This window comes from Pithys albifrons, chromosome 4 (assembly GCF_047495875.1).
Source record: "Pithys albifrons albifrons isolate INPA30051 chromosome 4, PitAlb_v1, whole genome shotgun sequence".
Classification (NCBI taxonomy): Eukaryota; Metazoa; Chordata; class Aves; order Passeriformes; family Thamnophilidae; genus Pithys; species Pithys albifrons.
Window position 1 is genome coordinate 40,858,716 of NC_092461.1, and position 24,965 is coordinate 40,883,680.

Genomic DNA, 24,965 nt, shown 5'->3' on the forward strand with positions numbered 1-24,965 from the left:
ACTACTTTGGATCAGAGCAGCCAGCAGAGAGCAGAGATCATCAGCCGCTACTGAGCATTATGGCAGAGGTGAGTTTTGAAGAAAAAACCAATATTACAGACTGGAAAGTTGGAGAGCCCTTCTTGTGCACAGAATGCAGCAGGGGATACAATCCAAACATTTTGAGAGAAAATTACAGTAGTAGGTAATAAAAAGTGGAAAAGCAGTCAAGGGAATTAACAGTAGCATGTTAGTAATGTCATTGGCACATATTCTTTTCAAGTTCCAGATGTAGTGGGGGAAGCAATTACATGCCCAAGCATCCTCTCCACTCCTCATCTCCCACCTAATCTAGGACATTGCCTCCTCAGATGCAGGGACTGAATAGCTCTTGCAGTGTCTCCTTCAATTATTCTAGTCAGATCAATTTTGCACAGTAAATGCATGCTATTTAAAACCTAGTCTAAAGAGGCTGGTTTGATTTAAATAAAATGGAATATATCATGAAAAAAGAACCATTTAGCTGGCATTTCTAAGAAAGTGGTAATTTTTGATGATGAGGTATTTGTGCATATCTGGAGTTTGTAAACCTTCTGCTTGTATACTTAGAGAGCATGTGTTTAGGACTTAAGAGAGAACAGAGAGGTAGGGATACAACATTTATAGCCTACAAGAGGGTAACCAGGTAAGACAGATAACATCTAAGTAGTGGCACTAAAGTTATTAAGGCTTTACTGTACTTCTCTAGCTGGAAAGCAGTAAATGATTGCAAAGCATAATTATCTCATCCTAAGAGCTCACTCAACACATAAGGAAAAATAAATAGTTCACTTTGTACATTTAATTCAGTCATTTGCCTGTTTATGTTGAAACCTGGCCGCTTTAACTCCCCAAATGTTTAATATCAAGTAGGTTCAAAGAAGCGTATAATTCCTCAGCAATGAATTTCCTGACTTTGCTCTTTCTGTTTATAACAGATGATAAAATGGATTGCAATGTTTTACAGAATTTATTAGATATCGAAGCTATTGGCCCAGCATTTTAGAAAGATTTACAGGTTTTTGTCTTGAGATGTCACATAACAACTTTAAGACTAATCTCAACCAAAGATGCTAAATTGCCAAAGTAGTTTCACAACTGTCTGCAGTCTTAAACCTTTCACACCGGAATTTAACTCTGCAGGGTCCACAGAGCATGTGAATAAAGAAAAAAAAGGAAATAAGTGAGCCAGCTAAATCATTTGTACAGTGATTAAGTGAAAAGACTGCAGGGACCATTAAGCTGATGAAATGAAACACTGCAGGAAACAGAAAAGCAATAAACAAAATGGCAGAGGTTGTTGAAGACTATGAACAAAGTGGTGTTACCAAACACCAAGCCCTGGGGCAGACTCTCCTCTGCAGAAGGGACACTGTTCTCCTTATCCTCCTCTAATGTAGAAACATTATACTCTACTAGGGTTTCTCAAACATTTACAAAGACTTTTCCCTTTTGGTTCACCTTTCTCCATGTGACTGTCCTTTCCCAAGCCCAATGCAGCTTCATTCTTGCAGGGGGAGAGAACATGCTGCCCTCTCCTCCCTGTTCATGACAAAACTGAGTGCTGATAGCAATTAAAGGTGTGTAATTAACAATTCCCCTGCTATTGCGAGCACTGACAGCCAATACTTACAGCCAGTTCTCACTTTGCCTCTCTGGAGGACCTATGCTGCTGCTGACTTCTGCTGTCTAAAGTTTCATGACCCTTTTGCATGCTCTTGTGACCTTCAAGGGGTTCATGACCCTGACTGAGAAACATTGGGCCATTTCTGTAAAACACTATTATTTTTTCATGGGTAAATATTCCTGTGTTCTGTAGCACAGTAACAGCCTGTAATGGGCCTCTGCAGCTGTCAAACACTGGGGATAGACTTGCATGACCCTAGCAACCCAGAGAACATCATGTATCCTCTCTGTAGCTGCTCATCATAGTTGCTGTGCAACATCCTGCCAGTCCAAAGGGCAGAGGGAGCCCGAGACTGAACAGAGAATGAAGGACAGTCACATGCTGCAACCACAGAGCAAGAAGTGCAAGTGCACAGGCGATATCATCTCATGTCAGCTGGAAAGCTACAGCCAGGGCCCTAGGCCCTACAGACACGTGCACACAGTGGACCTGGGTGGTTCCAGGAGCAGCAGAAGGAGATTTAATCATGGTGTAACTGAAACCAGCACTCTGTTAGGAGGTGAGCGACTCCAGGGTGGGCACAGCCCACAGCAGGGTGCCCCAGAGTGCTGCTCAGGAAGGTTTCCTGAACTGAGAGAACCTCAGGGGGGAGCTAAGAGAGCCTTCAGAAACCTGCAGCTTACATGACAGCAAATGGAACCTGGGTAGGAAGAAAAGGTGGCCAAGAGCCCTCACATCTACAAAAGAATCCAATAGGCAGTACTGGTGACCTGGAGTGATGCCAACAGGACAACAATGTGCATGGTAGTTGGCACAGGTGTGCAGGAAGGGTGCTGAAGACCTGACCACTCATTCAGGGAAAAATGGGATCACCCACAGAAAGCTGTGGACTCACTAAGCTCTCCATCCCATCCTGAAGTCTATGGGCCCCCATGAGTACACCAATTGGGTACACCCAATGGTGCTGACGGAAGGGGAAGAGCTTGCTGATCTCTGCCAGTGTTTTGGGCAAGGGGACCAAGGACACCTTCAGTCAGTTTGCAGATGACACCAAGTTGACTGGGACTGTTGTTCTTGTGGAGAATAGGAGGGCTTTACAGAGGCATCTGGACAGGCTGAACTGGTGGAATGAGGCCAACAGAATGAGGTTCAACAAGGCAAACTGTCAAGTCCCACACTTGGGCCACAACAACTCCATTCAATGGTAGAGGTTGGGGGAAGAGTGACTTGAAAGCTGCCTATTGGAAAAGGACCTGATGGTGCAGGTAAACAGCAGCTGAGCAGTTTACCCATGTAGCCAAGAATGCCAATGGCATCCTTATTTGCATCAGAAATGGTGTGGCCAGCGGGACCAGGGCAGTGACTGTCCAGCTGTACTCAACACTGGTGAGGCCACACCTCAAATCCTGGATTCATTTCTGGGCTCCTCTCTCTACAGGAAAGACATTGAAGTCCAGAGAAGAGTAACAAAGTTGTGTCTGGAGCACAAGTCTTATGAGGGGCAGCTGACGCAACTGGAGCACTCAGCTTGGAGAAAAGGAGGATCTGAGGGGACCTTATCGTTCTCTTCAATTACTTGAAAGGAGGCTGTAGCCAGGAGCAGGTCAGGCTCTTCTGGGTAGCAATCAATGAAACAAGAGGAAACAGCCTCAGTTTGCACCAGGAGAAGTTTAGGTCGGATATTAGGAAAAATTTCTTGACCCAAATGGTTGTCAAACATGGGAAAAGGCTGCTCAAAGAAGTAATGGAGTCACCATCCCTGGAAGTACTTAAGAGACATATAGATGTGGTACTTAGGGACATAGTTTAGGAGTGGACTAGTGCTGTTGATGGGCACACCCTGCCGCTCCTCATCCTGCACAGGAGATGACTCTGTGCCAAATGGAAAATGGAAAAATCAAAATTCATAGGAAAGCATTATCAATCTGCAAAGTCATCTGATGGGGAAGGATGAGTGAAGAAAGGTGTAAGAGTCCAAAAACCATACACATGAAGCTTACCTCTTCTCACTCATAGACCCTCAAATTTATTTATTGGATATGGTCATGTGAAGGTGATATGAATTTATGTATTCAAGGAAAATGACACATCCCCTGCAAAATATTTATAGAGTAATAGTGAGAGAGCAAGCCAGAATCCCCTCCAGAGAGCAATTCAGCACAGAAAAGGAGTGGTAGCAGGAGAAAGTATTCACATGAAAGTCTGGTTTGATTCATAGATCCCAGCATATCTGGGGAACCCCTGTGTTGCAGTAACAGGCTTTGGACTCAGACTTGCACCATTCAAGCACCAAACAGTGCTGAGCCCTGGGAGGATATTCAGACAAGGCAGGCAGACAGGGCAAGGCAGTCAGCCTTGGATTTGGTCCCAGCTTGACCTCCCTGCTTGATATTAAGCAGCCTGTGAACAAACATTTACTACAGTAACAGCAAACAAGGGAGTCTCTGTAAGGTGTAAAGCTGGGATGCAAATTACAAACATATGTAAATTGAAATAGTTTAGGTTAATTTCTTGGTACTGAATTCAGTGACTAAGTGCTTATTTCAGAATGCTCATTCCATGCCTTGAGCTACTGCTTTGTCCATTTCTTCAGTGGCAGAAAGCAATTTAGCATAATCCTTCTACTGTAAAGTCCAGGTTTTCCATAAAGATTACAGATGAAAGCAAAAGGCCTCATTCTAAAGAAGGCTTACTGCTTTGCAAAGCTGGCCACTATGTTTAACTGGACCGGAATGGTCTGTCGAACAGAGGGAAATCTCACATTTGAGAGGATGCAATGAAGGAGTCCCAGACAACCTAAACAATCCTTGTTTGCCAAACAATGTGTGTAAGGCTTAAAAAATGATGAATTCGAAACACATTTCCCTCTTCACAACAATTGGAAAATACCTTTCAATCAAATTAATAATAAAACTCACCGAAACCAGTGAGGCTGATTATCATCTAGCTTAAATCACTGTAAAGCTACTCACATGAATGTGGCTGCACCCACCATCTGATATCATCTGAGGATCTGGTCCAGGAATCTGCGTAAGGGAGACTGTAAGATAACAACGGGAGACCTTTAGTTTTTTGGCACACAGGCCTAGCTGTTAAGTCTCGTCAAAGTAAATTCCCTTACTTCTTGTATTGCACTCGCCTTGAAATACTATGGGTTTAATTTTTTTTCTCACGGTATTTCTGTTTCTATCTTTGACTTTCTTTGACTTCCAGTTGAAATATGGAAGTTCAAAGAAGCACACAAATTATTTTTAAATGTAACTTTTTTTAAAAAACTCAGAAATGTTGCTGCATTGTGGGGGATAAAAATTCAAGTTGTTATTAATTTTACTCCAGCTATTCAAACAATAATAGTGAGACATTATGATTCTTTAGAAAAATTAAAGTGTTGAGCTCTGTTTTTCTAGAAAGATATTCAACATTATAGACTTGGCCTGCCTGAGATGAGGTTTATGCAAGTGGGACATTCAATCTTTTATTGAACTACTCTTACTAACTATATAAAGGAAGTTTTAATCAAATATTTCCTGGGTTTTGTAAATGAACTTGAGTTACTGAAAAGTCAGGCTTTGTAAGTTAGTGGAGAAGAGGTTACTATTTACAGTCACAACTTTAATAAAGCCATTTAAAATTACATGTAAGCTGTAAAAATAACTTTAAAAACTGGAAATTTTGATATAATTTTGTTTTGGGAACAGTTCAGCTGTTCACTCTCCTTTCAGTGGTAGGTGATGAAATTATTTACATGGCTTTCTATTCCCATTCCCAAAATCTGCAACTTCCCAGCATGAAGCTGGAAGAGGTGGATTTACTGTACTAGGGTGACCTTTTTCCCTGGAAAAGCTGAGCTAACTCAGAACTGGTTCCTCTGGCCATTTGAGCTCATGCAAGTAGGAAAGGCTGTAATTTAAGTGTATGGGAAATGGTTCTTTGAAGTGTAAGATACATGTACTGCACACAGGCCACCCAAATACCCAAATCTCTTGAGAGCTAACTCCCCCTCTGTGGTTTCCAGAGTGCTAGCAAAGAGTTTTTCACTGTTTTGTATTTTTTTAATCATTGTTGCTACCATGTTAGTGCATTTTCTCTGGAAAGGATGTAATGTGGTTTAGGCTGGTTTTTAAAAGATTGTATTGGTTTTGTCCACTCCAGCTGGCTCCAACATTTCACTAGAACTCAGTCAAATATATTTGCATCCAGTTGTAAGATCTGTCAAAGACTGTAAGAATTTCAGGGTAGGATCAAGTCAAGCTGGTGTGGGGTGAGCTTGGAAAAATGGCTATGTTTACATTCTGCCCATGCTGTAACTCAGCTTGCTAAAAATACAACTTCTGGGTTCGTGGTACATTTATCCTAAAGAAAGTGGTTGAGGATATTGACTTACAAGCACAGTAGGATACAACCCAGCCTGCATCAACAGCTCTCACCCCCAGCTGCGGTAGCTTCCCCACCCCTCCCGCTGCCACTGCAGCCTGTAAGCCTGAATTGTACATAAAGTTGCTCCTGAAAGTTGTGAGCATGGTGTGCTGACCCAGCCCACTGGCAAATTTTCAATTTGACTTCCCTAGTTCAGTGAACTACAGGCATTTACTTCTACCTGTGATTTGCCCATTCTTGCCACAGACAAGAGCGAGGCACTAAGGGAGGCAGCTGGAGACCTCAGCTGCCTCCACTGTCAGTGTTTCATCTGCTATGTCTGCGTGTCAACACCTGAAACCTAGTCTGGGCTCAGCTAGCTCGGGTTGGCACAGACTAATCTAAACTTCCAGCTCTGCCTAGCTACTCCTAATGAATCCTGCTGGACAGATTTCAGGGTTTTGCAAAAGAGGTGGCTCCTGCAGCTGAGCCAGTGACATGGCCAGTGGGCCACCACAGTTGAGTATATTGGCATAATCAGCCCTTGAGCATGTATGAGTGTTCCCAGCTCTGGCCTGGGTGAAGGTAGGCCCCTTTCCTGTCCTGCTGCCTGATAACTGTGGGGAGAAGAACAGAGAAGGTGGCTGCAATGGCAAAATCTCTCCTCGCACCCCACTGAATTTACACAGAGCTTCTAAGCAAGCTTCAGACACTTCCCCTAAGGTGGGCAAAACCTGAGCTGTGCATTTTTCATGTTCAGCTCTCGGCGGGATTCTCCATGAGCTACCACTGTCAGAGAATATTATTAGCATTATTATTGTTTGATGATTTCATCAGACTTTATTTTAAAGATGGGACACTTAAAATTAGCATGGAGTTTCCTCTTAGATTTACTGGTACTGTTTTGCAGTCATATATAGGAGGACCAAGAAAATGAAGAAGCAAAACACTCACTTGCTTGAAGTTGTTAGGACAATTGTCATCCTGAGACTAAATTTTCTCCTCTTATTTCCTTTCTGATTATGAATTGAATAAATGCAACAGAAAGAAAAAAGAAAAAGAGTGAAAGAGAGAAAGACACTAAACTCTGTCCTTCACTTTGAACCAAGCAGCAACTTTAATGACAGTGCTTATAAAAACAATATTATGTTAAATTATTTAATATGTTTTTTCCTAATAAAAAGGAAAAAGGAAGATGAAATAGGGCATTGAGGAAATTCCTCTTTGTTTATTTATGTCTCTTGGTGGTTCATTTTACCCACCAGTGTTTTCTCTTCATTGCAAATCCCCTTTCTCTCTTGATTGAAAACAGGCTCTCTAATAAAAATGGTTTAAGATCACAGTGATAACTTCAGTTGAAGAACATGAATAAAGAGCACCCTTGGAGGAAAGACCCCATCTGCTCACATATGATATTAGGAAGAGAGTGTATAATGCAGATAGTGATTGCTACCAGGTGTAATATTATTCAGGTCTTCCACGTATGGTTTCTAATCTACATGGCCACTTAAAAATGAGGGATTCAAGTATCCTACAAAACAGGTCCTATGTTTTACATTTGACCTCTTCCTGAACATCAACCTTATTAAAAACAAATAAAAAAAGTCCTGAATGGAAGCTGTAGTTTGATCTAGAGCTTATGGAGGCTGACAGCAAACCTGCTATTGCTTTTAGCAGGGCAGTATCTGGCCTCTGCTTCATTCAAAAAGAAACTCTTATCAAGCTGCCTTGCTACGACCACTCCACAAGTGGTTTTTATTTCATTTTATTCTAATAACCTTACAGAAATACATTTTTCACCAAATTGAAAGCTTGTCTTCGCTGCAGCCCTGGAAAGGATTAGATAGCATTACATCAGACATTTCAAACAGTAAATTGTGAACTTGGAAGAAGCACTTCAAAGCATCGTTATGTGAAGCTTCAAGTGCCCAGGCAGAACAGCAGAGGTGAAACAATTGCAATCTCTGCAATGAAAGGCAGTGACTCGGTGAGTGTAAGCCATGAATCCCATTATTTTAATCTAACATATGTATTATCACGGGGTTTGAAATCCATGTCTAGTACTGTGCTAGTTGCTGTAGGAATGTACAGGGCCTGGACTCAAAGACAAAATTTAGTCAGGATAAAAGCAGGTTACGTACAGAGATGGCAAGACTTTTGCACACCTGTTTTTTTTGCACTTTTGTAAAAAGTACAGCAGCTGGAGTTGAGGAATACACAATTTTTTTAGCCAAAATATTAAAAAAAAAAAAAAACAAACCACAAAACCCCCTCCAACTGGTATAGAAACAAATGAATGTAGAAACCTTTGTCTTGTAGAGTTTATCTGAATTTACAAGAATAAATTAAATTGGAATTACTCATTTTTCTCTGGATAAAGTCAGGGATAAGCATTTACACTGCCTTAATTATAGTGGTATAAGCTGGCTGAGTGCCTCTCATACAAAACAGGTGCCACATTACCAACAGTGGGGATGCCCCTTTTGCCCCAAGCAAGGCATTAGTGAGCTAGAAGCAGTGGTCACATTTCATTGCTTGTCATTATCAGGAGGCAGATATATATGCACTCAAGAGAAAGCTTCCTTTGGGGTTGGTTTGAAAAGGCAACGTATTGGATGTTGGCAGAAATTGTTTCATCAAAATGGTGTTTCAGGAAAAAATGTCTTGTAGGTTTCTTTGGTTGGGTTAGGGTTTTTTTAATTATTTTGGGGGTGGGGATTTTTTGTTTGGTTTTTTGTTTTGTTGAAGGTTTTTGGTTTGTTTTCATTGTTTTTGTTTGCTTTATTACATTAAGCACAAATGTCTAATTTCAACTCACCCTGCAACTGATTTCTCTCAGCTTCCTCTGTGCTCTTTGCTCATCACTCTCCCTGGGCTGAGTTCCCCAAAGGCTTTAATTTCCAGGGAGATTCATAGTATACTACTGCAGTTTGAAAGGGCAACATCTCTCTGAAGAACAGGAGCTTTTCGGTGATCTAGGAGCCTCCTTTTTGTCAAGCGGAGAATATCACAACCAAGTCATACTGGAAAAGCTTTTCTTGGCTGGGTACTTTTGCTTTAAGCTGAAAAGAGTGAAAGTTTGGGCCTTGGACTGAAGGCTGTTTCCAGTCATGAAAAGTTCAAACAGAGTCTTTCCTAGATGTCTGTATCCATGGAAAATATTTCTAACAATTTCTCCTAAAAATACTTTTCCTCACATATCTTGAAATATATGTATAATATTTCATGTTTTTTCCCATTGCTATATGCTTAATAACAATTCTGCCTTATGTTCTTCACTAAACTTGGACCAGAAATGCTAGATTGTTTGCCCCACAGTCATACCAGAATGTCTGAGAATGACATTTGGATTATCTCCAAGTTATTAGTATGAATATACTGGTTTGCTGTAGAAAAAAATAATCTTTGACTATGTATTTCCCACACTCCCCTTTCCTACCCTGTGCTGTGTTTCTGCAGTGTCATAGCCCTTTTGTCATAAGCACTCCTGAAAAGATGGCACAGGCAGGACATTGAGGGCTGTGAGGAATTAAAGCACTTACCACAGATGAGTGGAAGTTGAGCATTTTGCTAATGGTGGGAGGCATCAAACCTTCATGTCCACTCCAGCCACAGGTAGCAGCTTTGTCTAGCATCTGCTGGGTTGATGTTGTAGCCACTGTGAGTAAGTGGTCAGAGCACATAGTTACTGTAATTCAGATGTATGGGGAGTGGATAATCTGACAGGCTGACACACTTCCCATACCTTATAGCTCCTACTTGCCTTCTACCACAGGAGATTGGCTCTGTTGGTTAAAACTTGGTTATAATAATGCCAAGGTCATGGGTTCAATCCCCTATGTGGGTCATTGACTTAAGAGTTGGACTCGATGATCCTTGTGGGTCCCTTCCAACTCAGAATAGTCTGTGATTCTGTGATATCCATTGTATTCCCAATCTACTCCCATATCCAATATTTCAATATTACCCTTTTCCTCTTCCAGGCTTCTGTCCCCTACAAAACCTACCTCTCGTATTTAATATTCCTTAAATTTTACCTTTGCCACTCCCACCTTCAATTTCAAGCCCATATCCTTCTCAGCTGTTTTTTGGCACCCCCAAAGACATCTCACAGGTATCCAGGCCAGTGGCATCCCCTGGAGCCATCCAACACCAAGAAACTGAGTAGCTAGAGGCAACAACACTGACAGACCTGCTGCTGCAGAGATTCTCGCAAGTCAGGGCAAGGAGCAAGTTTTAACTGTCTCATAGTGACAGCCAACTATATTATGCACTGGATGAATCCTACTGCCTAAGTGTTGTGCAGGTTTGTTGTGAACTGTGCTGCTTCCTTGGGCTTGGGCAATTAAACTTTGTGTATATCACACTTTTTTGTGAAACAACTTGAGGAGCTCATTCAGCATGAAGATGGAACAATTGGAAGGGCTATGGGAATTATAAGTTATTATTATAACCACTGAGTAGGTGGACCAGAGTTATGTGCTTATGGCTGTGTTATTTACTGATTTATTACTAAAAAACAAGCAGCCCTTTTATTTTCAATTAAATGTACATCTGTCCCTTATCTGGTTTCTCTCTCAATAAACCTTACTATTAGCTGTATTGTAAATGCCTTTGAAACAGAAGATGAAGAACACAGGTGGTTTCTAGGATGGGAGGATGACTAAACAAGACAGATCATGTGAATTATCTTGGCTGAAGCAATAAAATGTAAGTGACCTGGGAATGTCGTGTGTGTCTGGTTTTAGACCATAAAGTCTGCCTAGAAAGGATGCCCTTTATCTGCATTAGTCCCTGAAGCAGACTTAGCTGTCTTTTTGCAGGCCTCAAACTGTGTCTATCTATCATTGCTATGGTAATCTTAAAAGCAGAAGGCCTAATGGCAAAAGCATCTTAAAGCTACAAACATGTTAGGAAATAATATACCATACTTTTATAAGGGGGAAATTCCCAACCAGTAGCTGTGCTTTTTGCTGTGAAAGCATTTCAGTTGTGTTTCTCCATTAAATATTCATCAGTCTGTGCTCCTTGGCTCACAGTAAGGTCACTTGCTGCCGCCTGCATCTCCAATACATGTAGGCCTGGGCTAGGGGCCCGATTTATAAATGCTTTAGTATCAAGAGCTCAGCAAAAGCACTGCAGGAAAGGGCCTCTGTCACAGCCAGCTGTGATTCTGAATGGCACCTTTAAAATTCATTTGTGAATAACTGATCAGATGGATTAACACTGGCTTTTCTTTTTATATACCCAGAAAGCAAATTTATTCCCTTCTGCAGGCAATAATATCTTCTAAAGTAAATAAACAAAGCTAGAGAAAGTGGTTTGCTTGTTCAATTAATATTTTGTTGTTAATTTTTTGTAATAAATATCTAAAATGTGGAAACACTCTCACAGCCACTTCTCATGATAATGAATAGAGGCTTACCATAGATCAGGAACTTGATTTTTACTATGGGACCTATGTTTACCAAGGAGAGTATAATCAGTGCAGGCAGACAAAAAATAGTCTCAATGTATTATAGACAGGTTTATAAAGGCTGAAGAGATGAAGCTTTTGAGAGCAATGAATGGGGAAGGAAAGTGTAGACAGAAAAAAAGGAACTGAAATTTTTTGATAGAAGGACTTTGTGAATTATCAAAGTGGTACAGTACCACAATCAAGAAAAAGGAGGCTATTAATTAAAATCTGGTGGGAAATGAACATAGATGTTATAAAGCAATGCTCAGCAAGTGGAAGGGAAAGAAAATTTATACATTTGCAAATACACTCCTACAGAAAGGTAAAGCTATTACAGAGAAAATTATGCTTGATAGGATTAGTACATTAAGAACTTTAAATAAAGCAAATCCTTAAGATGACATAAGCCTTGTACTACACAGAGATGGTAACCTTATCAATACTGCTGCAGACAAGACATGTTCAGTAAATATTTGTGCTGTACTTAGAAAGCAAAAGATGAGGAGAAAAATGTCAGATTTTCCAGGTCATTAGTAGCTGAACAAAACATTAGGCAATATTTTCTAGAGATAAATATTTTAAAGCAAAAGATCAAGTAACAATCACCCCAGGGCACCATGAGAGCTGACTAAAATGGTCCCTGCTGTGCAGATGTTAATTTTTAACACATTTTTGAATACCAGGGGAATACCAGGCAAGACAGCTAATATCGTGCTTGCATGGAAAAAAGGGAGTGGTATGACAAGAATAGGCTGGTGAGCCTGACATCAACAGCAGGCAAAACTATTTACTGCTCGCTCTCCTCCTTTTACACTCCTGACCTTGTTTCTTTTTGAACACCAGCCCGGTGCCCTTGAAGCAATCTTCTAGTTGCTTAGTTTTCATACACATCAGGAGTCGAGACTGGTTTCCACTGGTGTCTCTGCAAGCCTGACTGGCGTTTCAGTACCCTTCCTGCTAAATACAACCACACATGGTCCCCAAAAAGACCTGGGGAAGCAGCTGGCCTGCTATGTGACAACAGCATACAGGAGCTGGGAACCAGCCAGAGAGCAAGAGCTGAAGCATTTAAATAGGGTCCCAGCTCCAAGGGATGAGAGAGGACCAGAGGCACATTTCCTGAGAGGGAAGGTTCTGAGTGATACAGGCTACAGGGACTCTTCACTAGTTTCTCTCCTGAGAACCAAAGAGTGTGAATCGCTGACAACCCTGAAGGATGGTGGGTTCCCTTGTGCCATTTACTTTCTGTGTCACTTGTAGGATAGGAGTCTGGCCTGGGCTTCTCTGGTTTTAACAGTCTGTAGCTAGTAACAAGAACTGTAAGTAGTCCCCAAACCTTGTGTTTCCTGCTATTATTCTCTGATTTCTGCTTTTCCAGCCTTTTTTTTTTGTTGTTTTTTTGTTGTTGTTTTGTTTGGTTTTTGTTTGTTTTGTTTGGTTTGTTTGTATAAATATATGTAATTTCAGATATTCCTGGTACTTTCCTCAGCTAGAAATTTTGCCAAAAACACCACTTGCAAAGTGCAGACTTGTAGGAATAATAGCAAGACAACAGGACTTACACAGGTAATGGAGGGGATTGTACAGAGTCTATGAAACCTACTGTGAGGGTTAAGTATATTGTGTCTTTATCACAGCTGAAAGCCTTGTGAAAGGTTTCACTGTTTGTCATGTGCTTCCACATATTGCAGGTACTTGAACTTGTACCATCTGTTCTACAGGCCAGCCTGAGAGATGTGCTTGGTGGTACATGCATCTTGGGCATGCCATTACTGGTTTTCACCCAAAAGTAAAGGAGACCTGCAGGGACATTTAGGGGCTGAGAACAAACACAAAAGATAGGTTAACACTGGAAATTCACTATTTCTTTCTTTATTAAACTTCCTTTACAGACCATTTTGCAATAGACAAGAGAACTGATGGGCAAAAAACTTGATAACACTGTTCCAAGACAAGTCAAGTAGAGGAGCAAGCTGAACCAGAGACTATCCTCAACAAAAAAAAATCAGTAAAAAGAAGAGGGTATCAAAACTGGAGACAAGAAAGGATACCACCACATCGTGTACAACACCACATTATTTTCCTAAGCACAAAATTAGGATTTTTTATAAACAAAAAAGTTAGAAATTCTGCAGTTGATACAGCTAGGTAAGATAACTACAACCACTGATTCCTGAAGTCTGAGATGGCTGGAGCTTTTATTGCTGTTATACTCCAAAGGACTAACAGGACGTTATTTTTAATGAAAGGCACCAAGAAGAAAGACCAATAACTTCTTTTGCTTCAAAAAGTTAAGGGAAACTCCCTATCCTGATTAAAGCCATATGGGTGTTAAGAGAAGAAAAAGCAAGTAGCATTGGCCACTGTCATTGCACATGTTCCACTGTAGATGAAAATATGCCAAAGGACAGAGTAAAAGCACCTCCCCTACCTTCTCCAGTGAGCTATCAATGGGACCATGTGCATCAACTAGCTGTTAGAATGCATGTGTTTGAGTGAGAGTTCTGGACACTCTTTTCTAGGCAAAGGAACCCTGACTTGCTCGCTGATATAAAAGATAGAGGGCAATCAGTCCAGTATCAATGGCAAAATTTATCAATGCCTCTCCTATTGTTTCTCTTATTCCCATAGGCAGGGAGGATCACTGATGATGCTGTGAACTTGGAAATAGCATCACTTATGCAAGTAATTTGTCCAAGTAACATTCATTAGAGAGGGAATGTCCTGACGCTTTCACTCATGAATAGATGCCCAGCAGTTGAGAGGCATTTACAAAACCTTTATGAAAAAGGACATTTCCTGGTTGATTGCCTGAGGACATGTGAGCTAGACAGGCTTCTTCATCTTAATAAAATCAATTGATCTTAGCTAGACAGACTTTCGCATCTTAGTGGCTGCAAATGATGTTAGCTAGACATATTCCTAGCCTTAATAATAGGAGTCACAGTTGCTGAATATTGTTTGTGGCAGGCTTGTCAGCAAATGTCTGGTTTAATTTATGGAAGAGAATTGTGTCAACAATAGAAATTTATTGTTTCCTACACTTCGTGCCTTCTGGTGTCCTTGGTATACAACACATTGTTATGTAAAAGGTCTTGTGCAATATGCAAAGTTTTCAGTGAGCCTGGGGCCACACATTTACTACCACAAGCATTAAATGCCTTTAGCTGGCAAGGCCTGGCTGGCTGGGGCTGTGAACAACCTGATCTTGTGGAACGTGTCCCTGACTATGGCAGGGGGTTTGGAAGTAGGTGGTCTTTAAGATCCCTTCCATTAGGGAGTTCTCTTCCTTGCTCACCTTTCTTTTTTTTTTTTTTTGTTTTTGATATATAACATTTATATTTGAACACAAAAGTTTTTCTTTGAACATTCAAGAATCTCCACAAAGTATCAAAATTTGCAGCATTTCACTAAGAAAGTACTATTAGAAAACACTACCCTTTTTTCCCTATGTCCTGTTGCTGAATTCATGAATAATTTCAGGAACCACAAAACTCCCCAAATCTCTCTGAGAAATTGCTGATGGCTGAGGATATTTTATCAAACTCTTCACGGGCTGTCTTTCAACTCACTGTTCAGAACATGATTGCATCTCTATCTTTCTGACGAAGCTGTGTGGGATTTTGTCCTCTGATTATCCAGATGCAGTAAAGCAACCACTACACAAAGCATAAAATAAGGAGCCAGAATAAAAGTGTGTGTCCTGATCTTTTCCTGATTTTCAGTAATGTATATACACCCTGGACCTGAAAATATGAAAATTGAAGTCTATTAAATAATCTCTCTCCAACTCCATCTCTGCCTCAAAAAGAAAAAAATGTATCTCTGACTTAAATTTTCATGAGGAAACTTCTCCAAATGTAGCACACCCCATTTTCTTATAAGATAACCTTTATAGAATTGTCCGTAGTGGGCTACTCAACTCTGCAAAATCGTAACTAATTTCAAAATGTAGGTCATTAACATGACAGAATTTTCAATTAAATAGCTTTTTCTTTGCAGAATTTCATTACCTTTCCTTTTGCTATCAAAAAGTAACTGCTTTTAAAACTTTGATATAGGGATACATATTTAAGGGCAGGACCAGCCATGGTAGCTTTGATAAGTAATAAAATATTATACTTTGTACATATCTTGATTAGTTTCTCCTGTGATGGTACATAAAGGTCATATCTAAAATTATGTGTAAGACCCTGTGTTGGGAATTAAAACTGTTGATATTTTGGTCTGGTTTTTTGCCAATGCCACCTGTGAAAAGATTTATCCTTTTCCTGCCAAGTTGTAGGGAACCAAAAGCTGATAGAGTGAAAGCTTTGTCCTTGATGACAGACTTTGCATAAAGTTACTTGAATCTCTCCTATTGGTTGACAGCCTTGAGAGGAGAGCTGGGGGCGGGGGGCGGGGGGTGCTGAGCAAGGAGGAAGAGAGAGCAGTAGAGTCTGCGACATCTTCCTGGGGTGGTGGCCTCACCTCCCCAGGCGGACATCTCTAGCAGCCTTAATAAAAGGTGAGAGGGCCCATGCTCTTGGTGTTGGTTCTTTTCCCCAAAAAGCAGGGATGCCTGCTATCTGCCAATGCTTAGAAGATGTAGCCCCTGCTTTTGGGGGAGTGTTCTGAATTGGTAAGACAACCTTACATGAGTAACTCTTTGGTGACTGGGGTGCTTACATGTTTGGGCTCATTGCTTTAGTCTGCCTTCTTCTCTCTCCCTTCTGTTTGGGTTCCCACTATTCGGTCACTCCTTTAATAAAGATACTGTTTTCTGAACTCTCTATGGTGCTCAGCCTCACTTTTCTAGAACCCAACCTGTTACAACCCCTTACAAAGTGACAGCTGAATGTTTTGAATCCTCTAATATATTTAACTCCATAGCCATCTTGCCAGGTATGGAAATATTATAGTGCCCAAGACCTGTGTTCCTCCTCTTAACTGTAAATGCCTCACTGAAACACTATGTAAACTGAGCCATTTGAGGGTCCTCTTGGGGCCAGTGAAACACAAGCATTGCTGCACTCAAAGTCACCCCGAATGAGTTCTTAATTTCCCAGTCAGGCCACCTCACCACAAACTGAAGGAGGAAAATGGTGAAATTCACAATTTAATGGACTGGACATACAATCTAGAGTATGTGCAATGAATTTAGGCCTGACCTTATGAGCATGGATAGTTTGAAAGTCTTTGCCACATTGTTCTTGCAAAGTCACAGTGGTACAGAGATGAGAGGGGGTCACTGAGAGGAACAGACATTCAGCCTACTTCCCATCCACTGGCTTACCCTGACAAAAAAGTCTCTCTTGGGTCTGAGACTAACAGAGGCATGCCCTGAAAGCAGATCTAGCTTCCTGCGATACATCATCTTCCAAGTCAGAGTTGTTTGCTTGTCTAGAAGGGGTTAGTGATTGTGTTTTGTATCTCTGTGTTAAAACTGGTAGCAAATGCTGACTAGAACTGGTCTGTAGCACCAGGAAGGGAACAGCTCTGGGTGAAAACAATGGGTTTGTCATGACAGCCTATAATAGGAAAAACCAAAGATTATTGTCAAGCAACATTTCTGGAGAAAATTTATTTCTTGTTAAATAGGGGTGGTAGTGTTACAGGCAGTTCTGGTTCTTTTCAATCATTATGTGATACAGTAGAAAGATACGGAAAGAGAGAGGCAAAGGAAAAAGATAAGTCACACAGAAATAGATATATAGTCATAGTTGTAACTGGTGGTATGATAATATTCTCATATATGGCACCACCATTTCTCACAGTGAGGCTATCTGACCAGATGCAGGTGCCTCATGGAGCAGAAGAGGGTGGAAATGGAAGGAAGGAGGCACAGAACATGTGGTGGGTGAGGGAATCCAGGTCTTTGAGGACTGCTAGACTGTTACATGCTGGTATAAGTATTTCTGTTGAAGTGGGAGGAGCTCCTATTGTATTTCATGCTGAGAAAAGAAACCTTATAGCAAATTATCACTTACAGTAAGTGCAAGGTCAGCCACTTCTGAGAAGGCAATAAAATATACCCAGGGAAAGTATCTTTTCACTTCTCGTTGATTTTTGAGAGCTTTCTGAAATTTTGAAAATTATTAATAGTGTCAGGCGTAAATAGGTGCCTGAGAAGTAAAAGAGTTTTCTAAGGAAAATTTATGTAAAAATGGTCAGACCTCCTTTTTGTGATTTTGCTCAGACAGCAAGAAGATACCACTGCTACACAGAGGATCTGAAAAGGGAGAATTTCCCCTGGACAGACATCTGTTTCAGGCTGAATATTTAAGGTCCATGCTGCTTTCTCTGCTGGCAGTAAACCACTCTGCTCAAATAATATCTTTGTGTTGAGGGACTTAAATGAATAGGAAGAAAAAAAAACACAAAGCTTTGAAATGGCAAGAAATATCAAGTGCATATTTTCACTGGCATCAGAAAGCCCCTCTTTCCTCAGAGCAGGAACTTTGGAAGTCCAGAATGGTCTTTGGCTGGAGCATCATAAACTCATTGACCAGCATTTGGAGATCACCAGGATGAGAAGCAGGTAGGGTCTGTTTGAATTCCCAAGAACTCCCTAAACAGAAATAAGAAACATACATTACTAAGAGCACTGCCACCAGCTGTTTGTATTCAAAATTATGCCCCATTCAAAGGCTCAAGGTAGATAAACCCTGTCCACATGGTAGAGACAGTTTGCACAAATCCAGTCTTTGAAGCTAAGAATCATTTTGAACAAAATTTGTGTTAGGAAAAATGTGACAACACCACAGCTGAGTCCTATGCAGAGTGAGAACTGAAGTACTTGGATCTCTTCCTTTGACCACCAAACTCATGTGAAAAGTGGGATAAAGTTCCCACAAACTACTCCAATTTCAATCCATTTCAGACTTTATTTCTTCAATTCTGTGGCCTCCTGTGGTAACAGACTATGCAGACTGGCTACCAGCTGTGTGAAGGCCTGCTTTTTACTCATTTTAAATGTACCTGCTGGCAGCTACATTTATAATCAAGCATCAGAAGAATGGAAAATGAGTGTAATGCGTCTCAGCTGTTACCTGGAGTTGCTATGGGGACAGGATCAGTCTGGAAAAGAGTATCAGAGAAGAGTCCTGCCAAAAAACAGTATCGTGTATCTCAGGAAGGGTCCCCAGAGGAATGTTTAAACCTTGGTGTGGGAATATCCTGGTGGGGAAAGTAGAGCAAGAAAGGAACAGATCTGCCTTCAAGGACCCAGAAAAGGATAGTCTGACTCTCACCTGCCTGAGACATTCACAGCCATGCAGAATGAAGAGGAAGAGAGGGAAGACCAAAGTAGCAAATAGACAGCTGTATATGGGATAGCTGTGGAAAAAGGAGCCTGTTTCCTGAGAACTCTTCACCATCTTCACTGGCATGTGCTCCTGAGGAACTTAATATTAAGCACTTTGGGTTTCACTCAAAGCCTCCTAAGTCAATGGGAATCACTCTGGTTTTCTTTGTGTTTTGGACCAAGTCCTTTCAAAACAAGTAGTGAATAGAAACATAGAGTTTCTTCCTCCCCATGGCCAGGATTTTCAGCATACCTCAACTTTTAGGATCATGGCTGAGTTTTCCAAAACAATTTCCATGGGAATGGAGAAATGATCACAAGTGACTGAAATACCTAGGCTCTCTTCAGGTAGTTCATTAGCTGAGACAGAGAGACCCTGCAGCCTCACACTTCGCCTGGTGATCACAAGACAGGACTAGACAGGCTGATGGCCAGCACTGTGGTCCTCCAGCACAGCCAGGAGCAAGCACACCCTTACAGGAGCAGAGCTTTCCTTGAGCACTGGCAGCTGCCTGCCAGTGCATTTCACTTGCATTTAGGAAGCTCGATAAATTTCTGAGAATCTGACTCACCCTGCATGTGTTGTTGGTTGTTTGTAATTATGGCCAGTTTCTCCCAGTAAGAGCTTCAGGTAGCAGAATTCTCTCAAAGGTCTTGCCCTGATTGTGAGTCTTCAGAATTTTGCTAGCCTTGCCCCAGGACCTGAAATGAATCATCTATTTTCTGCAGTAGCAGTAGGATCTGTGACAGTAAAGGAGGGATGAGTTTTCCACTACATGCTGGAGCTTGAGTCCCCTGAGCACATAAGCTGGCCAGCAGTGGTGTTAAGATTCCTGAATTTATACATGTGCAGTTCTCTGTTAAATAAAACGTCTATTTAACTAAATTTAAGAAGAGATTTATTAGTAGGGCATTAGCCAAACAAGATCCTGAAAAAAATGTGGTTTTCTACTTTCCCTAAAAGTTGGACTGTTGGGGTGTTTTTGTGTGTTGTATCTCAAAACCACTTTGGCTAGCTTTTGATTTTAAAATAAATAAATTTAAACAAGCAGAAAGTGTTGCAATCATTTATATTTTGCTTATCTTGAATTTTGAAACTGGAAATAATTTTTTGCCCTTAAAAGGCACAGGTTTTTTTTACAATATTTGTGTTTTCTGAGAGGCAATTTTCTATTATTCGTTATCAGTTTTACACAAAGGGTAGATAGCTCATTTTTCCAAAGGACCTCCATAGGTGTTTTAACATAGGAACAATCATTTTTGCATTGTGGGGGAGGTCCTAAGGCAACTAAGGTTAAAAAAAGGATATCCAATCTGTTTGGAACTTTTTATATGAACCATTTTTGCACTAAAAATTGACAAATTCTCAAGTTAAAACCTCTTGAGAAGGAGGCCATTAAGATAGTTGAATTATTTGAATTTTTTTATTTATTAAAAAAAATCTGATTTTTACTTCCACAATCAAATTTTAACCCCAGTTTTCAGCTTCAAATGTTTCTTGCAAAAGTTACAATGGAAGATAATTAGAAAACTAACAGTCAGATATAATTCAAAACAACATATCCCAAAGACATTTAAACCACGTATGGGGGTTGTCACAAACTTTTATTTTGCTTGTCCCTTTGAAAGAAAGTGGCCAGAATTTTTTGCATAATGATGCCGGATGTGAAAAGTTTTCAAAAATCTCACAAATTTTCCTGGGTTGGAGAAATTGTCCCCAACTGACCGTATCTTCCACCTGAGACTTGCAAATCACATCCATTCCTCTGACTTCCACAGTCCATTGACATAGACTGTGCTTCTTTCCATGATTCTGCATCACATAACCCAAAAAAACACCCATGTGGGGAAGCACCCTCAGCTTGAACAGAGCAGCAGGAGCACAACTTACCAGCTGCTCTGGAGAGGAATAAGGCTTCCAGGCTGCAGTGGCACTTCCAACCTGCACCAGCAACAAAAACTCCAAACAGTGGCTCTTTCCTACATACCAGATAGGCCAAGTGGTTCACCTTAACATGCCTGGGGACATGCGCTCCCAGAGAAGCCTTGGGTTGTTCACTCCATCTGACTCATTACTATTGTATGTTCTGCATTTATGGTGTTGTGTCTCAAATTCAGAGCTATTGGTGGGGCTTTGTGGCTCATTCTAATAGCATATCTGTCTGGCTTTCAAGTGCCTCACCAGCTCTGCCAGGCTGCTACTGCTGCTGTCTAGCTGCCTGGGGGACAGTTCAGTGCAGGCTGCCCAGGGGAGAACATAGAATCAGAATTGTCAAAGCTGGAAGAGACCTTTAAGATCATCAGGTCCAACCATCAACCCAGTACTACCACTATACCCTCTAAAGCACTAAACCATATTATCCAGTGCTAGATCCAGTTGCCTCTTAAATACCTCCAGGGATGGTGACCCCATCACCTCTCTGGGCTACCTATTCCAATTTCTGACCACCCTAACAGTGAAAAAAAATTTTTCTGCTATCTAATCTTAATCTCCCCTGTCTCAGTTTAAGGCAATTTCCTCTGGTCCTCTCACTGCAGATGCAGCAGAAGAGACTGGCTCCCTCCTCTCTACAAACTCCTTCTAGGTAGTCGTAGAGAGTGATGAGGTCCCCCTAAGCCCTCTCTTCTCAAGACTAAGCAAACCCAGCTCTCTCAGCCATTCCTCATAAGACACATTCTCTAGATTTTTCATGAGCCTTTTTGCCCTTCTCTGGATGACACTCCAGCCCTTCTGTGTACTTTTGAAAGTGATGGATGCAGAACTGAACACAGCACTCAAGGCGTGGCCTCACCAATGCCGAGTACAGGAAGATGATCACTTTCTTAATCCTGCTGGCTACACTATTCGTGATACAGGCAAAGATGCCATTGGCTTTCTTGGCTGCCTGGACATACCGCTGGCTCGTATTGAGCTGGCTGTCAACCAGCACCCCCAAGTCTCTTTCTACTGAAGAGCTTTTGAGCCACTCCTCCCCCAGCCTGTAGTGCTGCAAGGGGTTGCTTACTAAACCTTGAGTATAGCTGTCTTCTGCCTGTACACCTACAAGAATGTGATATCTGCCACTGTTGTGGTTTAACCTCAGCCAGCAACTAAGTACCACAGAGCACTCATTTACCTCTGCCCCATCCTGGTGGGATGAGGAGAAGAATCAGAAAAAACAGGAAAAACACATGAGCTAAGAACAGTTTAATAATGAAAATATAATAATGATGATGATACTTATTATTATTATTATAAAATTAAATAATAATAATATTGTAATGAAAAGGAGAGAGTGGAATAAAAAGGAAGAGAAACAAGCGATGCACAGTACAATTACTCATCACTGTTGCCAGCAGTGATCTGCCCCTCTTGGCCAATTCTTGCCAGTTTATATACTATTCTATGGAATATTCCTTTAGCCAGTTTGAGTCAGCTGTCCCAGTCATGCTCCCTCCCAGCTTCTTGTGCACTTCCTCAAAGGCAGAGCACGAGACACTGAAAAGTCCTTGACTCAGGGTAAATGCTGCTTAGCAACAACCAAAACTTCACTGTTATCAACATTACCCTCACATGAATCCAAAGCACATCACTGAACCAGTGACTACAAAAAAATGAACTCTGTCCCAGCTAAAACAATGACACCCATGTTAATGGTTGAGGACTCAACAGGACGGTTTGGGTCTGTTTTGTTTTCCTCAAATGACAAGTTACTGGGAAACAGAGAGGTCTCAAATTCAGGCTTCTGAGTTTGCAGAAGCTGGAAAGGACCCTGAGGAAGATGACTGAGTTGGCCATGCTCTTAAGAGAGTTGGTCAGTCAGAGGCTGGATCTCTGAAGGTCTCTTTCAATGTAAATTTTTGTCTGGTTGTGTCCATGTACTGCAATACCAGATACACAGGTGAAAGAAATAGTGAAGGGTCAGGAGCACTGACAGAGAAAAAAATGACCTACTGAAGTCATGCAACCAGTAATATTCTTAAGCATCCTAGTACAGCCTCCCATTAATTGATGGATGTATTCACAGACTACAGGACCTAAATGTTGTAATGACCTAACTTGACTCCTTTCTAACATATACCATAAAACTAACTTGCAATCACTCTTGTAGCAACAAAAGTGTATCTCCTGGAAAAAGCTCTGAGATTTAATGGAACACAAAACGTTCCTTGGAGGAACTGAGACAACCAAAGCCCCTGCCAGAGGCACCGATCATTACAGCAGTGATGAGAGCAGCTAAGCTACACAGGATGAAAAGATTTCTGTTGAACCAGCCGTGACTCTGGGAGCAGAGAGCTGTGAGAGAGAAGGCCAGAAAAGGGTCAGACATGCAAAATACTGAATTTGGAAAAAATCAGGCAAAAAGCTTCAGGCACATTTGGACTTCTCAGCAATGAAACCACCTCCTGCTTGCTTTTGGTTTTTATTTATTTTATGGAGCAAGGAAACCTGGCACACACTTCTGGCAAATAAATCAGATTGCACAAAGACTCTGCATGACTCTATCAGCTCCTCCTCCCAACAGAAACACAACACAGAAAAACCCTGAATAGCTCCTAAGCATTCATGCCAAAGGAGCATGGGATTTCCTGCAGCAGGAGTTATGGTTTCTTTGCAGCATTCAAAGAATACTTGGTGTGGGCTCTTCTGCCAGAGGGGCCCATGTGACATATAACTGTGCCTCAGAGCATGCAGAATTCATAGAGAACACAATTAACTTTCTGCCTGTGGGTAGCTATGTTCGCAGGGAAGAACCACAACCTGTTACACAATCTGGAACATGGAACTACCCACATGTGGTTCTCCTAGTGAGTTGACACTGCTGGAGGTTGGCATTGTCAGTGTGCAGAAAGGATGAGAAAGCTGCCCAGAAGCTTGCAAAGAAATTACCTACAATCCTTAGTGCTTGATTTGTTATTAATACACCCAGAAAATATCAGGTTGATCTTCAGAGACCTTATGAGAATCATCACACATGGTTGTCCCTTGACTGTGCTGAGCAAAGGGAGGGACAAACAAGCAACAAGGCAGGTGAACAGGGATATTAATTAGGGAGACTGTGCCAGCCTCTGGATCCCTTTCCAGCCAGTAGTTGAGAGTTAAAGAAGTTCACATATTGCCCTTGCTTTTTGTTGGTAATGTTTGCAATGTTATATCATAACATGCATATAGCAGAAAGAAAGGAGGGCAGCTGAAGCAGGAGATGCCTGCAGTACATCACCAGAGATTTTCTCCAGCTACTTACAGGAAGTATCTCTCTTGAGAAAGATTCCTAATTACAGTAGGTTAAACTTAAGTTTCCCAGCTTTGGGGGGTTTTTTTGGCCATTCACATCCTTACTGCTTTTCTACATTGCATTGAATTCTGGCATGGACAGGCAGGCACTGGGGAAACAACATCCTTACTGTCCAACTGTCACTGTGAGTTATGATGGATGGACATCAATATCATTGGCTCTGGTTTCAAGCCAAATTCAACTACATCATGCAGGTAGTTCAGCTTGGTTAAATGCAGTTAAAATTCAGATGTCTGCCATACATCTACAGTTCATGGCTGCAAGTGAAATCTATAATAAAAATCAGGAGAACCAAGTCAGTGAAGTACTGAAACAAGTTCCCTTCTGATTTCAATGGAACTGAGATACCTAAATATTTCTTCTTATAGGCTTTCCTCCTTTGGTTCATCTCTGTGCCACTAGAGATTGTAAAAATGCTGAAGTAGAAGCTATCCATCGCTATATAACCTTTGAGGACCTAAGACAATGGGACTACAGTGGCTGCTAGCTGGTTTGGAACTCTAATCAAACAAAAATACTGATAATTCTACAGTTTATAGGTGGACATGATTACTAATTGTTGAACTAAGCCATGGCTGGAACTGAAGCAGAAAAAATATCGACTTCATTTGTAGTCTCCAGTTTCACAGATCACTTCTTTCTCTCCTGAACTGCCTAGAGTCATCTATAACTTACTGCACCTGTACGTCTGTGGTGCCTTGGGCCTCCATCGAAGTGGAGGAATTATTCCAAAGTATTTCTACTTCCGAGCGGGTGTTTGCTTAGTTTTAAATCCAGAATGGAGGAATTTAGTTGGTTAAACATACACACAGTGTCATCCAAGTTTCTTTGGATATCAAGGCAGATAATTGCAAAAGGCAGCTGCAACAAGAACCTGTGGGGAACTTGTGCCCTCATAGGCCAGTAGCTGGTTTGGAAAAAAGTATGAATTCACTAAAATGGTAC